Genomic DNA, 19,601 nt, shown 5'->3' on the forward strand with positions numbered 1-19,601 from the left:
TTCTGAGATTGTTTTTTCGTGACATATTGGGCTTCATGTTAGTGGTAAATTTAGGTCAATAAATTCTGTGGGTTTATTTGTGATAAAAACTGAAATTTGGCGAAAATTTTGAAAATTTTGCAATTTTCACATTTTGAATTTTTATTCTGTTAAACCAGAGAGTTATGTGACACAAAATAGTTAATAAATAACATTTCCCACACGTCTAATTTACAACAGCACAATTTTAGAAACAAAATTTTTTTTTGCTAGGAAGTTATAAGGGTTAAAATTTGACCAGCGATTTCTCATTTTTACAACGAAATTTACAAAACCATTTTTTTTAGGGACCACCTCACATTTGAAGTCAGTTTGAGGGGTCTATATGGCTGAAAATACCCAAAAGTGACACCATTCTAAAAACTGCACCCCTCAAGGTGCACAAAACCACATTCCAGAAGTTTATTAACCCTTCAGGTGCTTCACAGCAGCAGAAGCAACATGGAAGGAAAAAATGAACATTTAACTTTTTAGTCACAAAAATGATCTTTCAGCAACAATTTTTTTATTTTCCCAATGGTAAAAGGAGAAACTGAACCACGAAAGTTGTTGTCCAATTTGTCCTGAGTACGCTGATACCTCATATATGGGGGTAAACCACTGTTTGGGCGCACGGCAGGGCTTGGAAGGGAAGGAGCGCCATTTTACTTTTTGAATGAAAAATTGGCTGCACTCTTTAGCGGACACCATGTCACATTTGGAGAGCCCCCGTGTGCCTAAAAATTGGAGCTCCCCCACAAGTGACCCCATTTTGGAAACTAGACACCCCAAGGAACTTATCTAGATGCCTAGTGAGCACTTTAAACCCTCAGGTGCTTCACAAATTGATCCGTAAAAATGAAAAAGTACTTTTCTCTTACCCCATGACGGCACTAACGAGAGAGGGATCCGCCCTCAGGGACAGGAAACCCACAGGTTAAAAAGGCGGGACCTCTCCTCCACCTGAGTTCGGTTTCCTGTCCCTGACGGGGAACCCACAGCTCACCGTTCGTCGCGGGATTCCAGGGACCATCGGACCGAATTCAGGCAGCGGGGGGCCCTGCCGCGGTTCCGGGTGGATATCCTCCCTGAGGACACATTCCGGGGTCGGCGGGCCCTGTTGGTATGTGTGGAGAAGAAGCAGTGAAGAGGAACAAGTCTGCTTCTTCTCTTTTCTTACAAATCAGCCGGTAATAGGTAGCGGCGGTTACCTGGGAAACCGCCGGTCTGACGGAGCTCAGAGAAGGGGGTGACGCCGGTCACCAACAGGAGGCTCTGGTATGGGCAGCGGCGGCTGCGGGAATCCCTCCGTCCCTTCTGTGAAGCCGGCGGCTAATGGAGCGCGCGCGAGGCTGGCGCGACTTACTGCGCAGGCGCGGGGGTCACTTCCGGGGCGGTGCAGGGGACCTCTGGGTAATCCGGAAGTCGCCTTGCGCCGCACTGTTAGTATATAGCAGGAAGAGAAGGGGCATACCGCTGCTCAAAAGACACCACCATGAGTGGAATAGAGCAGTCGGTGGAAGAAATTTCACAGGCCCCTGTGACAAAGAATCCGAAGGAGCGCCATTCGTCACGAAAACCTACGCAGCGCAGCAGCTCAGGATCCCAGCGCAGCAGAGGCTCTGGTGGATCCAGGAGGGAGACGGTGGTTCAAGTGGAGGAGGCGTCCTCAAAGCCACAACCGGTATCTTCCTCACATTAGGAGGGTAAGTGACCTCCGTGAAAGTGTATATTCTAATAGGGGTTTATTGTTTCCTAGGGAAAGAAATGCCAAGGGAAAAGTAAACAAAGTCTGCCCGCTTTGTTCAGCAGATTTACCAGATTCATGAGTTAAAAAACTCTGTGCGTCATGTATTAGGAACACCATTAATGAGGAGACGCCGAGTTTCACATCTGAATTAAAAGACTTAATTAAAACCCAAGTGGCAGACGCACTAAAAAGTGTAAAAAACCGTAAAAGAAAACGTAAAGAAAAAACTCCAGATTACAGCTCCAGCGAGGGAGATAGTACGAGTGGGGATTCTGATAGCTCTACAGCTTCAGCATCCTCCTCCGCATCTTCAGAAAGCGGTCGCAACTGTTTCCCAATAGATGAAACGGATGCGCTGGTAAAAATGGTTAGGGCGACAATGGGTCTGGCGGACACTCGTTCCAAAAAATCTGTACAAGATCTTATGTTTAGTGGCCTGGAACAAAAGAAGTACAGAGTGTTCCCATTAAACGAAAAAATTCAAGCCCTTATAAAAAAGGAGTGGAAAAGACCGGACAAAAAAGTACTGTTAACACCCAAAAGGAAATACCCATTTGACGACCCAGCCTGCGCATCATGGGGAAAGGCGCCAAAATTAGACGTCGCCATTGCAAAAGCCTCCAAAAAATTCGCTCTGCCTTTTGAGGATATGGGGACCCTCAAGGATCCTATGGATAAAAAGGCCGATGTCTTTCTAAAGGGGTCCTGGGAGGCCGCCAGCGTGGGGCTAAAACCCGGTATAGCTGCTACTTGTACAGCGAGAGCTCTGATGGTCTGGCTGGATCATTTAGAAACTCAATTAAAAAATAAAACCCCGAGAGAGTCTATACTGGACTCAGTGTCAGCAATGAGAGGTGCCGCTGCGTATCTAGCAGATGCCTCAATAGACTCAGTTAGGCTGACGGCAAGATCAGCTTCTTTCTCAAATGCGGCTAGGAGAGCACTATGGCTGAAGTGCTGGCCGGGGGACCTGCAAACTAAAGCCAAGTTGTGTTCAATACCGTGTGAAGGTGAATATTTGTTCGGTCCCACCCTAGACGATGTCCTCGAAAAAGCGGTGGATAAAAAGAAAGCCTTTCCAGGATTCCCAAATCAGTCTTACAGGCGGTCCTTTCGAGGGAGGAGGTTCACACAAAGACGCCCCCCAAAAAACCAAAAGGAGGGGTGGGAAGACAGAAAATTCAAAAAAGGAGGTTTTATGTTTAACAAACCGGATAATAAAAAACAGCCACAATGAGGGTGCGCCCCAGGTAGGAGGGAGACTGACCCACTTTCTTCAAACCTGGGAAAAAATTTCTGGAAGTGCCCGGGCCTAAAACTAGCTTTTCACACAATGCCACACAGTCAGTTTGTGGTTACACCACAAAGAAAGTCGGAGATCGAGCAACTGAGTATCCAGAGGGAAGTTCTCAGTCTTCTGGAAAAGAAAGTCTTACAGGAAGTTCCGCGACAGGAAGAGACGAGGGGATTTTATTCTCCGCTTTTTCTTCGAACGAAGCCGGACGGAACTTTCAGGGTGATAATAAATTTGAAACAACTAAACAAATACCTGGTGATAGAAAAATTCAAAATGGAAACAATAAAATCATGTGTCAGATCCCTTATCCCGTCTTGTTTCATGACTGTTATAGACTTAAAAGACGCGTATTATCATGTGCCAATCCATCCGGAGTTCCGAAAATACCTCAGAGTGGAAGTGATGATACAAGGGAGACTAAAACATTACCAATACAGGGCTCTTCCGTTTGGTCTAGCCATTGCCCCAAGGGTATTTACAAAATTAATGGCGGAAGTAATGGCCCATATAAGGGAACAAAACATATTGATTGTGCCTTATCTGGACGACCTCCTAGTGATGGGCAGTTCCTCTCTACATTGCAGCCAGCAACTAAACAGAGTGATGGTAGCCCTATCGAATCTAGGATGGTTTTTGAACCTGGAAAAGTCCAGGCTTATCCCGTCTCAAGTGCAGCTGTACTTAGGGATAGTAATAGACTCAACAAAGCAAGAGTGTCGTCTGCCGGAAGAGAAAGTATCCAATATGATACATCTAGTGAATCAGTTGAGTGTCTCTCCTCTGATCACTCTAAGGAAAGCCATGTCCATACTGGGGTCAATGACATCCTGTATCCCAGCGGTCCAGTGGGCTCAGAGCCACTCGAGAGATCTCCAGTGGGAAATACTAGAAGCGGTATCCCACGCAGGAGGAAATTTAGAGAAGCAATTAAAAATATCCTCTCGGACAAAAACTTCCTTAGCCTGGTGGACAAATCCGTCCAATCTCAGGAGGGGGGTTCCATGGGTGTGGCCGGTCTCAATAATCCTGACCACAGACGCAAGTCCTTGGGGGTGGGGGGCCCACCTAAACAGGCAAATTGCCCAAGGTCCTTGGTCAGGGGAAGAAAAAGACCTTACTTCAAACATGAAAGAGCTTTTAGCAGTTCAGTACGCCATCAATCATTTTTTAACATCCCTCCGTTCCCACCATGTGAGAGTACTGACGGACAACAGGGTGGTAGTAGCATATTTAAATCATCAGGGAGGGACGAGGTCTCAATCCCTAATGAAAGTGACAAATTTCATCATGTCACAAGCAGAAGCCAACTTGTCCTCCCTGACAGCCCTTCACATAAAAGGGTCAGAAAATCAAACTGCAGATTTTCTAAGCAGAACCCAATTAAAACAGGGGGAATTGGAGTTAAATACAAAAATATTCAAACGCATAGTGGATCTTTGGGGGACCCCGGACATAGATCTATTTGCAAACAATCAAAATCGGAAAACGGAGGCCTTCTGCTCGATAGACCCTCGGGGGAGTCCAGTAGCTATAGACGCGTTGTTAATTCCATGGAAGTTCCATCTAGCTTATGTGTTTCCTCCGATAGCTCTAATTCCCTTAGTCTTGAAGAAGATCAGGGAGGACAGAGCCAATGTGATATTGATAGCTCCGTTCTGGCCGAAAAGAGTATGGTTCCCATGGTTACGCCTAATGTCTATAGCGGATCCTTGGGTACTCCCGGAGATCCCAGACCTTCTGCATCAAGGGCCAGTGAATCACCCACAAATAAAAAGTTTACATATGACGGCCTGGCTTTTGAAAGGGAACTGTTAACAAAAAGGGGGTTTTCTTCAAATTTAATCTCTACCCTGCTGGCCAGTAGAAAACCAATAACGACCAGAGCATACGGGAAAGTCTGGAAAAAGTTCCTCTCCACGTCAGGGGTTGTCCTATCGAATCAGATGCCAATTCAGGAAATCCTAGAATTCCTGCAAAAAGTATTAGAGAAAGGCCTGGCAACAAACACCCTGAAAGTTCAGATTGCAGCATTGGGTGCCCTTTATAACCAGGATTTGGCGGGGAATCACTGGGTAAAAAGATTTATTAGAGCATCTACTAGGTCCAGACCAGTTATACATCTCACCGCTCCTCCCTGGGATCTGAACTTAGTCCTCTCAGCACTAACTAAGGCGCCGTTTGAACCTTTATCTCAGGCCTCACTGAAAATAATATCTTGGAAAACCTGTTTATTGGTGGCCCTAACCTCAGCTCGCAGGATTAGTGATCTGCAGGCCTTATCAGCTTACCCACCTCTAACCCAAATATTAGATGACAGAGTAATCCTTAAAACTGACCCTTCTTACCTTCCCAAAGTGGCGTCAAAATTCCACAGATCTCAAGAGATAGCGTTACCATCTTTTTGCCCCAATCCAAAAAACAAAAAAGAGGAGGCTCTACACACACTAGATGTAAAGAGATGTCTAACACACTATCAGCCACAAGGGAGTGTAGAAAAGGAAGAGCTCTGTTTGTCTGCTTTCAGGGACCAAATAAGGGTCACAAGGCATCGAAAGCCACGTTGGCAAGGTGGGTAAGAGATGCCATCAAGATGTCATATACCTCTTCCGGAGAACAAGCTCCGGACACAATTAAGGCTCATTCAACCAGGTCGGTGGCAACCTCTTGGGCTGAACGTGGTGGAGCATCAATAGATCAAATATGTAGAGCAGCCACTTGGTCTTCCCCCTCTACATTCTTCAAGCACTATCAGCTTAATCTATCTTCTCCCTCAGACTTAACTTTTGGTAGGAGAGTTCTTGAGGCAGTAGTCCCACCCTAAACTTTCATTCTTTGAAATTCTCTCGTTAGTGCCGTCATGGGGTAAGAGAATATCGTAGTTACTTACCGATAACGGTATTTCTCTGATCCCATGACGGCACCTGTATATTCCCTCCCTTCACGTATGGGTGTCCACACTACTAATAACTTAAGTCACGAGGTGTGCATAAAAAATAAAAAATAAAAAAATAATAATAAAAAAAAAAAAAAAATATATATATATATATATATATATATATATATATATATATATAGAGGAGCTTATATAAGTTATATAGTTATATTTTGTTGTGTAAAAATAACCAATTAAGTTACAGCAGAAATTCCCTGTAAGGCTCTGTAAACCAAACTGAGGTGGAGGAGAGGTCACGCCTTTTTAACCTGTGGGTTTCCTGTCCCTGAGGGCGGATCCCTCTCTCGTTAGTGCCGTCATGGGATCAGAGAAATACCGTTATCGGTAAGTAACTACGATATTTTTTCACAAAAAATTTCTTTTCGCCTCAATTTTTTCATTTTCACATGGGCAATAGGATTAAATAGATCCTAAAATTTGTTGGGCAATTTCTCCAGAGTACGCCGATACCTCATATGTGGGGGTAAACCACTGTTTGGGCACACGGCAGGGCTTGGAAGGGAAAGTGCGCCTTTTGACTTTTTGAATGGAAAATTAGCTCCAATTGTTAGGGGACACCATGTCGTGTTTGGAGAGCCCCTGTGTGCCTAAACATTGGCGCTCCCCCACAAGTGACCCCATTTTGGAAACTAGACCCCCCAAGGAACTTATGTAGATACATACTGAGTACTTTAAACCCCCAGGTGCTTCACAGAACTTTATAACGCAGAGCCATGAAAATAAAAAATAATTTTTCTTTCCTCAAAAATGATTTTTTAGCCTGGAATTTCCTATTTTGCCATCGGTAATAGGAGAAATTGGACCACAAATTTTGTTGTCCAGTTTGTTCTGAGTATGCAGATACCCCATATGTGGGGGTAAACCACTGTTTGGGCGCATGGCAGGGCTCAGAAGGGAAGGCACGCCATTTGGCTTTTTAAATGGAAAATTAGTTCCAATCATTAGCGGACACCATGTCGCGTTTGGAAAGCCCCCGCGTACCTAAACATTGGAGATCCCCCACAAATGACCCCATTTTGGAAACTAGACCCCCAAAGGAACTAATCTAGACGTGTGGTGAGCACTTTGAACCCTCAAGTGCTTCACAGAAGTTTATAACGCAGAGCCATGAAAATAAAATAAAAAAATTCTTTTCTCAAAAATGATTTTTTAGCCCGCAATTTTTTATTTTTCCAAGGGTAACAGGAGAAATTTGACCCCAAAAGTTGTTGTCCAGTTTCTCCTGAGTACGCTGATACCCCATATGTTGGGGTAAACCACTGTTTGGGCACATGCTGGGGCTCGGAAGTGAAGTAGTGATGTTTTGAAATGCAGACTTTAATGGAATGCTCTGCGGGCGTCACGTTGCGTTTGCAGAGCCCCTGATGTGGCTGGACAGTAGAAATCCCCCACAAGTGACCCCATTTTGGAATCTAGACCCCGAAAGGAACTTATCTAGATATGTGGTGAGCACTTTCAACCCCCAAGTGCTTCACAGAAGTTAATAACGCAGAGCCGTGAAAATAATAAATACGTTTTCTTTCCTCAAAAATAATATTTTAGCCCAGAATTTTTTATTTTCCCAAGGGTTACAGGAGAAATTGGACCCCAAAAGTTGTTGTCCAGTTTCTCCTGAGTACGCTGATACCCGATGTGTGGGGGTAAACCACTGTTTGGGCACACGTCGGGGCTCAGAAGGGAAGTAGTGACTTTTGAAATGCAGACTTTGATGGAATGGTCTGCGGACATCACGTTGCGTTTGCAGAGCCCCTGGTGTGCCTAAACAGTAGAAACCCCCGACAAGTGACCCCATTTTGTAAACTAGACCCCCCAAGGAACTTATCTAGATATGTGGTGAGCACTTTGAACCCCCAAATGCTTCACAGACGTTTACAACGCAGAGCTGTGAAAATAAAAAATCATTTTTCTTTCCTCAAAAATGATGTTTTAGCAAGCAATTTTTTATTTTCACAAGGGTAACAGGAGAAATTGGACCCCAGTAATTGTTGCGCAGTTTGTCCTGAGTATGCTGGTACCCCATATGTGGGGGTAAACCACTGTTTGGGCGCACGTCGGGGCTCGGAAGTGAGGGAGCACCATTTGACTTTTTGAATACAAGATTGGCTGGAATCAATGGTGGCGCCTTGTTGCGTTTGGAGACCCCTGATGTGCCTAAGCAGTGGAAACCCCTCAATTCTAACTCCAACACTAACTCCAACACACCCCTAACCCTTATCCCAACTGTAGCCGTAACCCTAATCACAACCCTAACCCCAACACACCCCTAACCACAACCCTAACCCCAACACACCCCTAACCCTAACCACAACAATAATTCCAACCCTAACCCTAAGGCTATGTGCCCACGTTGCGGATTCGGGTGAGATTTTTCAACACCATTTTTGAAAAATCCGCGGGTAAAAGGCACTGCGTTTTACCTGCGGATTTACCGCGGATTGCCAGTGTTTTTTGTGCGGATTTCACCTGCGGATTCCTATTGAGGAACAGGTGTAAAACGCTGCGGAATCCGCACAAAGAATTGACATGCTGCGGAAAATACAACGCGTTTCCGCGCGGTATTTTCCGCACCATGGGCACAGCGGATTTGGTTTTCCATATGTTTACTCGGTACTGTAAACCTGATGGAACACTCCAATCCGCTGCGGATCCGCAGCCAAATCCGCACCGTGTGCACATGGCCTAATTCTAAAGGTATGTGCACACGCTGCGGAAAACGCTGCGGATCCGCAGCAGTTTCCCATGAGTTTGCAGTTCAATGTAAACCTATGGGAAACAAAAATAGCTGTACACATGCTGCAGAAAAACTGCACGGAAACGCAGGGGTTTACATTCCGCAGCATGTCACTTCTTTCTGCGGATTCCGCAGCGGTTTTACAACTGCTCCAATAGAAAATCGCAGTTGTAAAACCGCAGTGAAATGCGCAGAAAAACCGCGGTAAATCTGCGATAAATCCACAGCGGTTTAGCACTGCGGATTTATGAAATCCGCTGTGGAAAAATCCGCAGAGGACCAGAATACGTGTGCACATTCCTAACCCTACCCCTAACCCTACCCCTAGCCCTAACCCTAACCCTACCCCTAACCCTAACCCTACCCCTAACCCTACCCCTAACCCTACCCCTAACCCTAACCCTACCCATAACCCTACCCCTACCCCTAACCCGAGTTCTAACTCCAACCTTAGTGGGGAAAAAAAAAAAAAATTCTTTATTTTATTATTGTCCCTACCTATGGGGGTGACAAAGGGGGGTCATTTACTGTTTTTTTTTTATTTTGATCACTGTGAGGTTTTATTACAGTGATCAAAATTCACTCTGGAACGAATCTGCCGGCCGGCAGATTCGGCGGGCGCACTGCGAATGCGCCCGCCATTTTGAAAGATGGCGGCGCCCAGGAAAGAAGACGGACGGACCCTGGGAGGCTAGGTAAGTATAAGGGGGGGGAGATCAGGGCACGGGGGGGGGGCGTCGGAGCACGGGGGGAGGGATCGGAGCATGGGGGGGTGGATCGGTGTGCGGGCGGGTGGATCGGTGTGCGGGCGGGTGGATCGGTGTGCGGGGGGTGGATCGGTGTGCGGGGGGTGGATCGCAGTGCGGGGGGGTGGGATTGGAGCACGGGGGGTGGGATTGGAGCACGGGGGGAGCGGACAGGAGGACGGGGGGAGCGGAGCACAGGACGGAGGGGAGCGGACCACAGATCGGAGGGCTGGGGGGGCGATCGGTGGGGTGGGGGCACATTAGTGTTTCCAGCCATGGCCGATGATATTGCAGCATCGGCCATGGCTGGATTGTAATATTTCACCAGTTTTTTAGGTGAAATATTACAAATCGCTCTGATTGGCAGTTTCACTTTCAACAGCCAATCAGAGCGATCGTAGCCACGGGGGGGTGAGCCACCCCCCCTGGGCTCAAGTACAACTCCTCCTGTCCCTGCACGCCGGGTGAAATTACAGTTAACCCTTTCACCCTGCCTGCAGGAACGCGATTCCGCCATGACGCATATGCTGCGTCATGGGTCGGAATGGCACCGACTTTCATGACGCAGCGTATGCGTCAAAGGTCGGGAAGGGGTTAATATGCTTGGATTCAGCACTCTGTGAACAGCCAGCTTATTTAGCAATGATCTTTTGTGACTTACCCTCCTTGTGGAGTGTGTCAGTGACTGCCTTCTGGACATCTGTCAAGTCAGCAGTCTTCCCCATGATTGTTGAGCTACTGAAACAGACTAAGGGACCTTTTGAAATGCTTAGGAATCTTTTGCAGGTGGTTTTTGTTAATTATTCTAATTTACTGAGATAATGACTTTTGGGTTTTCATTGGCTGTAAGCCATAATCAACAACATTGAAAGAAATAAACACTTGAAATAGATCACTCTGTAATAATAAAATAATAAATAATATACGAGCATCAGTTTTTGCATTGAAGAACTGAAATAAATTAACTTTTTGATGATATTCTAATTTTGTGAGAAGCACCTATAGATAATGGACAGATGTTGCTATTTTCTGAGACCAGTAACACTTTCAATTTTCGGGACTGTGTGAGGGCTTATTTTTTGCGCCCTGAGGGGACGTTTTTACTAATATTATTTTGGGGTAGATATGATGTTTTCATTGCCTCTTATTGCAATGTTGGGGCAGCCAAAAAACTGTAATTCTCAATTTTTTTAATTTTTTTCTCATTTCTCGTTTACAGATCGGATTAATTTATTTTATATTTTGGTAGGTTAGACTTTTACAAATGTAGTGATATCATATATGTATATTTTTTATTTTTATTAATTGATTTATTTTCAATGGGGCAAAAAGGTGGGATGATTTGAACTTGTGTTTTTCTATTTTGTTCCTATTATTAAAAAGATATATTTAAACAGGCAATTCCTGTATGCGTTGCGGCTGTCGAACAGCCGTGAGACATGCATCTGCGGGAATTTTTCAATGATGTCAAAGATACTCTATTAGCAGTAGAGCATGTTCGTATAACACCTTATCAGAGTACGCTTGCTCATCACTAATAACAAACATAGAGGTGGGTACTAAAACAATCATACGGTCTACTATAAAATGGAGCTATGAATAAAAAGCATAGTGTACTCTATGTTATGAATATAATTAGTACACAAATTAGAAGGCACTGATTAATCACTGACATTTTGCATGTTGGTCTTGATGAATGGTCTTCTGGAGTTGTACCAAACCAGATGTACCAAACTCATTAAGAAATATGTGTCTTAGGCCATGTTCACATTGCGCTATGGCAGTCCGGTAGACGGGCTATGTTACACCGCGGCATAACGCGGTGTAACGTAGTCCTCTAATGCCGCGATAGACTCCAATGTCGGACGCATCGCTAGTGCACGCCCACAATGGGCATGCAATAGGGATGTGCCGTCATTGAGTGACAGACCCTGAGACGCGGGCTGCAGCGTTTCCGGGTCCGTCACTGCTAGCGCAGATAGAGCTAGCAGATGCTCTATCTGCCAAAGTCAGCACTTGCGTTACAGCAGCCTGTTTAACGTATGTGTTGAACGGGCTGCTGTAACGCAGTGTGAACCCGGCCTTAATGAATTAGTGGAGTCATCCAGCTAACATGCACCACCACATGAAATAATTTCTGTCTTTATGTACAGCACTTTTGTCGAGTAAATCAATTCATTTGTCAGCGCCACTCAACCACTCAACCATGCCCTCTCCTTCATAAACTCTGGTCACAGGCCAAAGTGAATACCTCCATACATTGCTAAAGTGTTGCACAACTATTAGTTGCACAAAACATTTGCAATACTTCGAACACTAAACTTCTGATGCAAAATGTTTGATGAATTACGATTATGTATTTTTTTCACTTGTCTAGATTCGCCGATGGACTTTGCACCAAGTTTACCACATTCATGAAAATGGCACATGATGTTTGATAAATTTTGGAGAAAAGATGCTTTTTGTGCACCAATTTACAGTGAAAAGTAAGATTTTGTACTCCACTAAAGTACTAGAGTAGCACTGAGCAAAAAATTTTGCAACATTTTGAAAAGTCATAAATGATGACTTAGCTGAAAACATTTGGATAGTTAAAGCCACCCAGACATTATCAAAGAAAACCTAGAAAATAACGAGGAATGAATACACTATAGACATTTTTTGATAATTTTTTAGTGTTTTCAAGTAGGGTGTTGCTTAAAAAAAAGAACTCTGCAGGGAATAACTACACTTTCTGGATTTCATGCATAAACAAATTACCACGTGAACCACATGTGTAAAGACGCACTGTAAGTGGAAGCCTTGCAGCTTTTAATAGGTTTTCCATGGACAGACTTTGCACAAGCCACTAAGGGAACCTCGGTGTAATACTATTGTAGGAACTCTAGGATTCTGGTAGCGTGGGGCAATGAACAGAGAGAGACGGGTTTCTTTAGTGAAAATAATGTATTTGTACCACAGCAATAACACTCAAAACGATATTCTGATAACACGCAATGAAACAAGTCCCTTAACCATATACAGAAAATCAGAAGAGTTCTTAGAGCAGAGTCCTCGGCAGGGTGAGTGTGACGGGTGACGTGGTGCAGATCCAAAATACTGTTGGTGCAGAAAGAGTCAAATCTAGGTATGTATGCACAGGGAAGTCCAGAACAAGTCCTCAGGTTAATTCCAGGTGTGACATGAACACGGGTAAGTCCAGAAGCAAGTTCTCAAGTTGATCTCAGTTGTGGCATAAACACTGGGAAGTCCAGAACAAGTTCACATTAAAGTATTATACTGGTGTAATTTCCAGTAGCTCCCACCGGGGAAAGTAAATGAAGGATTAAGTAGCAAAGCATAGTCCAGCAACAAAGTTCCAAAAACACAGTTCCAAAACAGAGTTCTTACCAGGAGGAGTGAACCAAGGGTTAAGTTCCATAGCCAAAAGATTGAGAGTGTAGCTTACATAGGCAGAGAATGTCCAGAGACACGGGTAGAAGCACAGTAGAACAAGCAGCTGAGCTGAAGGGGAAACGGAAGCAGAATACTCCAGCCAAGAGGCTGACACCTGACCCGGGTTTTAAACAAACGAACAGGAAGTAAGGCAGACAAAAACAGCAAACTCCATCTTAACAAAGGGCAAAATTATTCACAAGGTGACTTGGAAAACACGGAATACTGACATTCGGTCTTTACAATTTAACCCCTATACAGGAATCTGGATTTACACTGATGAGCAAAAGAGTAACAATGTTTTGAACTTTTGACTTTCAGGCTCCATATCTCATCATCCACTATTGCTTCAAACGTGAGACTTCCATCATTTTATAGACAATCACCTTGGCTATCTCATACATAAATTTGATTTTCAATCATTTTGCATGTTATTAGTTATGCAGATTCTTGTCATGTTACTGCATTATTACTGTTTTGCTCCTAAAAATCTAAGTTTTAATTTTTGTTAGTATTTTGTAAATTCACATTTGGCTTTCAACACTGCCTGAATCCTTCTGGGTATGCTATCTGTCATAGTCAAGCTTGTCTCAGCCTAAATATGATTCTAGGTCTCTTCTAAACCTTCGCACAATTAGTACATACTCGTCAACTCACTTGGTTATGGATACAATGGATACAGCTGTTTCTTCAACTATACCCACAAGAGTTGGATTGGGTTGTGATGTGAGACTGTGGGGCTCCATCCAGCACCTCTATTTCATTCTCATTGAACCATTTCTTCTCCAGTCTCATCATATGCTTCGGGTCATTGCCCTGCTGGAATACTGTGTCGTTCTTTTTCATACCCATAGTACTCAAGTGTACAAAGTAATTCATCTTGTAGGATACTCCCATATAACCGAGCATTGAGAACACCATCAATCCTGGTCAAGTATCCAATGCCTTTGGCTGTGAAGCAACCTCATATCATCAGGCTTCCTTCACTGAACTTTCCTTCAATTTCCCGATCCTATTTGCACTCATCAGACAAGGTCTATTGACTTTCGTCTCACTGCTTCAAATCACACATTTCCAATCTTCAACGTCTGCTTTCAATCCTTTTTCACAAACTCGAAACGATGCTTCTCATCATGTTATTGAATTCAAGGCTTCTTCACCTTTTTTCAGGTCACCATTCCAGACATTTGAAACGAGTGTCGCAAGGTACTTCCATGGACATCTGTAATCTCACTATTAAGAAGCATATGAACCAACTCCACTGCTGTGTTTGGGGCGCCAGAACAGACCTTGTGATAAGCTGACTTGTTTACACCGATATTTTGCCTGGACCTCCACCTCTTGGCTTTTGAATGTATAGACTGACTTCATTTCATATTCTTCCAACTGTCATGGTGCCCACATGATGCAATTTTACAATTTTCTTGGCTGAGAGACCGCTATCGATGAGCTGGATTATGCAGTTTCTCTTTTCTAGGGAAATCTTCATGGTTGCTCTTCGATTCGAACCAGTGACTTTTCACTTGGGAATCAAGCTAATAACACCCTGAGCTATTAGGCAATGAGAGAACTAGTTGTAATTTGTAGCATACAGGAAGGAAAACATTTTCCACCACCAGGAGCAAAACAGTAACAATGCAGTGACATGACAAGAATCTGCATAACTAATAACATGCTAAATAGTTGCAAGTCAAATTTATGTATGAGATAGCCAAGATGATTGTCTATAAAATGATGGTAGTCTCACATTCAAAGCAGTAGTGGATAGTGAGATATGGAGCCTGAAAGTCAAAAGTTCAAAATATTGTTACCCTTATGCCGGATCCCAGAGTTACAGCCATTGAGTTGCTGGTGGCCGGTGGAATAAGATGCCAGTGATCTCAGGTCAAATCCAGGAGGTCAAGGATAAAGTCAAGATACATTTGAATAGTTGAATTACAAGCAAAGGTCAGGAACTAAACAGGAGGATACAATAAGCAGGATAAACTAGAGCAAAGGCCAGGGAAGTAGCAACTTATAAATTTAGCTGCTGGGAGTTTAAATTGTGAGTGGTCCTGAACAAAGCTTCCAGCAGAGAGCTGAGTTCTTCTGATCATCCCTGCAGTAAGACATAGACACCCTGTCTGAGGAGGTCCACAACTCCCAGCCAGATTGATAAAATAAAACCGTATCTGCATCGTCTAGTGCTGTCCGAAGTGCAAGCAGTGCACCACCTAGCGTTCGAGGGAGAGGCCGTAGGAGAGGCTTAGACCCTGACGTAATGACATGGAAAGGAGCATCAAGGAGGTTGTCACATGGTGAGAGGAAGAGCTTCAAGGGGTATATTGGTTTTAACAAGTTATCCCCTATTCACAACATTGGCAGTAAGGTAATGACTGCTAAATCAGTAGGGGATCAATTGCTTAGACCAATAAGAGGTCCTGTGTGCCCCACTGAAATAGAGCTTCTGCCACGCATGCACATCACCATTCTAAACCTGGAATAAATTCCCAAAGGGGAATAATTTGATAACCAGTATTTGATTGACAAAGATAGTGGGGTTCAGCGCTCCGCTATCTCTGCCTCCGCTGTTGACTTTAAATGCAGCGGCAGTGCACATGTGTGAACCCTAATCTATTCATATGGGGAACATGGGACCGTCATTCTGGTGATTTATGGGGGTTCCACTACTATAGCAGTTATCACCTAGGTGTTAATATTTTATAATACTTTAATAAGTGTTAGACATCAGTATAATTCTAAGGAAACAGTTTTCATTGGTATCCAATCTACAGTAGGTGAAAAAAAAGTTTTTTTCCGAAGAGTACTAATATTCAATCTTTGTTTCTTAGCAACCCCCCCATGTGATCACACTAAAGAACAAAATACTCACAGTTACCTAGTAACGCATATATGGATAAACTGCATTGTACTAGTACGCATCATTCAGAAATGTCTTCATTTTCTATTGTGCAATCACTTATTAAATTATTTAACTGTATATTTTTGAAGTCAGATATGCTTGTGGCTGAGTTTGAGATGTTCACGCCAAAATGATCAAAGTGCAACTAGATGTTTGATAAATTTGGTGCATCCTTAGATATAATACTTTCCATTTTTTACATAACTCCTCTACTCAAGTAAAAATTTGCACCCTTTTTTTCACATCCTTTTAACCCCGTCACCCCCAAGCCTGTTTTCACCTTCATGACCAGGCCAAATTTTACAAATCTGACCAGTGTCAATTTATGTGGTAATAACTCAGAAACACTTCTAAGGATTCTACTGATTCTGAGATTGTTTTTTCATGTCACATTGTACTTCATGATAGTTGTAAAATTTGTTCGATATGACATTTGCATTTTTGCAATTTTCAAATTTTAACAAGTGTTATGTCGCACAAAATAGTTATTATTATTATTTATTATTATTATTGTTTATATAATTCCATGGTGCTGTACATGAGAAGGGGTTACATACAAATAGTTAAAAAATAATATTTCCCACATGTCAACTTTAAACCAGCACAATTTTTGAAACATATTTTTTTTTGCTAGGAAGTTAGATGGGTTGAAAGTTGGCTAGTAGTGATGAGCGAATATACTCGTTACTCGAGATTTCCCGAGCACGCTCAGGTGACCTCGGAGTATTTTTTAGTGCTCGGAGATTTAGTTTTCATCGCCTCAGCTGAATGATTTACATCTGTTAGCCAGCATAAGTACATGTGGGGGTTGCCTGGTTGCTAGGGAATCCCCACATGTAATCAAGCTGGCTAAGAGATGTGAATCATTCAGCTGAGGTGAGGAAAACTAAATCTCCGGACACTAAAAAATACTTGGAGGACACCCGTGTGTACTTGGGAAATCTTGAGTAACGAGTATATTCGCTCATCACTATTGGCTAGCGATTTCTGATTTTTTCCAACAAAATTTACAAAACCCTTTTTTAGGGACCACATCACATTTGAAGCAAACTTGAGGAGCTTATATGACAGAAAATACCCAAAAGTGACACCATTCTAAAAACCTCACACCTCAATGTTCTCAAAACCACATTGAAGACTAGAGATGGGGAACCCGAACAGTAAAGTTCTGCATCTGTACTGAACACCTACTGTTCGGGCACGGACACCAAACATGGACTTCTCCAGGAAGTCCGTGTTAATGTTCGGGTTCGGCTGCCCGAACACCAGGTTTTTGCTGTGCTGTCAAGTGCATGACAGCGCGGCAAACACCGCTTCTGATTGACGGTGAAATCATCCCCACCGGTCAGAGAGTCACGGTTCCCATGCCCATGTCAAAAGACAGCGTGAGCGCTCAGCTGTGATTGGAGGTATAAAGTTTACCTCTCGTCACTGGTATCAGCTGATGGGACTAGTGATCCCATCATCCCACACCTGCTGCCGCTAATAACAGTGAGAGAAGGAGCGGCGGAGGGGAATATTCATCAGTCGCTCCTGTGCTGTAAATAAATAATATTTTTTAAGAAACGGCATGGGTTCCTCTGTATTTTTGATAACCAGCCAGACAAAACTCACAGCTTGGGGCTGCAACCCTCAGCTGTCAGCTTCAACAAGGCTGGTTATCAAGAATAGAGGGGTCCCCACGCTGTTTTTTTATTTATTTAAATAAATAATTTTAAAACACACCGTGGGGTTTCCCCATTTTCTTTGTGGGGTTGATATCACCTTTGTATTGTCAGGTGACATCAAGCCCATGGCTTAGTAATGGAGAGGCATCCAAAACTCTCACGGTGCCAGCAGGGATGTCACCGACATCACAGCAGTTCTGTTACGAAACTGAAACACAGAACTAGGATAGAAGGGGGAAAACTGACCTGCACTGAGACTAGGTCGATACCCTATGATGGAGTGGGCGACCCATTCCTTGCGAATAGACCCATCGACAATCCTAGGATAATCTCAGCGAAGACCTATAGATAAAGGGAAGGAGGTCCCTGAAAGATCTAAGGACTGGGTATAAAAAACAGGTCACCTCCTAATAGGAAATACAGAGATGGCTGCAGAAACCAACTGAAAACAAAAACTAAAGATAGCAGAACCAGAGATCCCAGAATTGCACAATAACAAATACAGAAAGCTAACAAAGCACCAAGCCAGAACTCTAGCGGATTAAAACAGTTGTCCAGCAAGGAATGGGAGGCAGCTGCTGGGTAATAAAGGGTGATACAATTACCTGACCTAAGACAACCCAGCACAAGGGAAAAAAGACCAGCAGCCAGAAAACCACAACAAGATGGCGGATGGTCAAAAACAAAACAGATTCTAACAAGTTCAGCCTAGCTGGGAATGCAGCCTCAGTGACATGAGGTAACCTCAATGATGTCACCACTGGTCTCTGAGGCAGTCACAGCAGTTCTGTCACCAGCGGTTCTCAGCCTGGACGGTCGCATCTTGGCACTGTCTAGGTTGAAAACTGTTTATCACCCAGACATGGATTACAGCGTGGGACAAAATACCAGACAGGTATGGTATAGTGTTGTTTCTTTATTTTAGTTTTACTACAGGAGAACGAGGTCTTCGGTGGAATAGGTGTTTGGTTCGTATAACTGTGTTTGTTATTTTTAAATAAAAATGGAAAACTATGTTTAGTCTTATTTCAAATAAAGGATTTTATTCCAACTGTGTCTTTATTTACCATACAGCTTTAGGATTAGTAATGGATAGGTATCTTATAGACGCCTCTTCATTATTAAGCCGTGGGCTCGATGTCACCTGACATTACAAAGGTGACATCAACCCCGCAAATATGAACCCCACTTGCCAGCGCTACAGAGCAAGTGGCAGGAGTCGGGCAAAGCACCAGAATTGGCACATCTACTAGATGTGTCTTTTCTGGGCAGCTGCAGGCTGCTATTTTTAGGCTGGGGGCCAATATCTATGGCCCCTTACCAGCCTAAGAATACCAGACCCCAGCTGTCTGCTTTAGCAAAGCTGGTTGTCAAAAATGGGGGTGAACCAATGCCGGTTTTTTATTATTTATTTAAATAATTTCAAAAACAGCGTGGGGACCCCGCTATTCTTGAAAACCAGCCTTGTTGAAGCTTACAGCTGAGGGTTGCAGCCCCCAGCTGTGTCTTGCCTGGCTGGTTATCAAAAATACAAAGTACAAAGGAACCCACGCCGATCCTGCCCTCACTGTTATTAGTGGCAGCAGGTGTCGGATGATGGAATCAGTAGTCCCATCAACTGACACCAGTGACCGGAGGTAAAATTTATACCTCCGATCACAGCTGAGCACTGTCAAAAGACAGCATGGAAACCGCGGCTATCTGACCAGCTGGGATGATTTCACAGCTGATCAGAAGCGGTGTTAGCCGCATTGTCATACACATGACAACGTGGCAAAAACTCGATGTTCGGGCCCGCCATTCAAGTGAATGGGGTTTGGTTTTGGGTCCGGGTACTGTTCTAGGACCCGAACCCGAACTTTTTGTAACTGCCAGACCCGAACATCCAGGACTCCGCTCGTCTCTAGTCAAGTAGTTTTTTAACCCTTCATGTGCAAACAACAAAGAAAGTAGCATGGAAAGGCAAGGATCACCATTGAATATACAAGATTTAACAAAATTATCTTTATTCAAAATTAGACAAGCAAAACAAGACGTGATTTAAAAACAATTAAAAAACCCAAAGGTTTATAGATGAACAACAACATGGAAGGTCATATAAG

This window comes from Ranitomeya imitator, chromosome 3 (assembly GCF_032444005.1).
Source record: "Ranitomeya imitator isolate aRanImi1 chromosome 3, aRanImi1.pri, whole genome shotgun sequence".
NCBI lineage: Eukaryota > Metazoa > Chordata > Amphibia > Anura > Dendrobatidae > Ranitomeya > Ranitomeya imitator.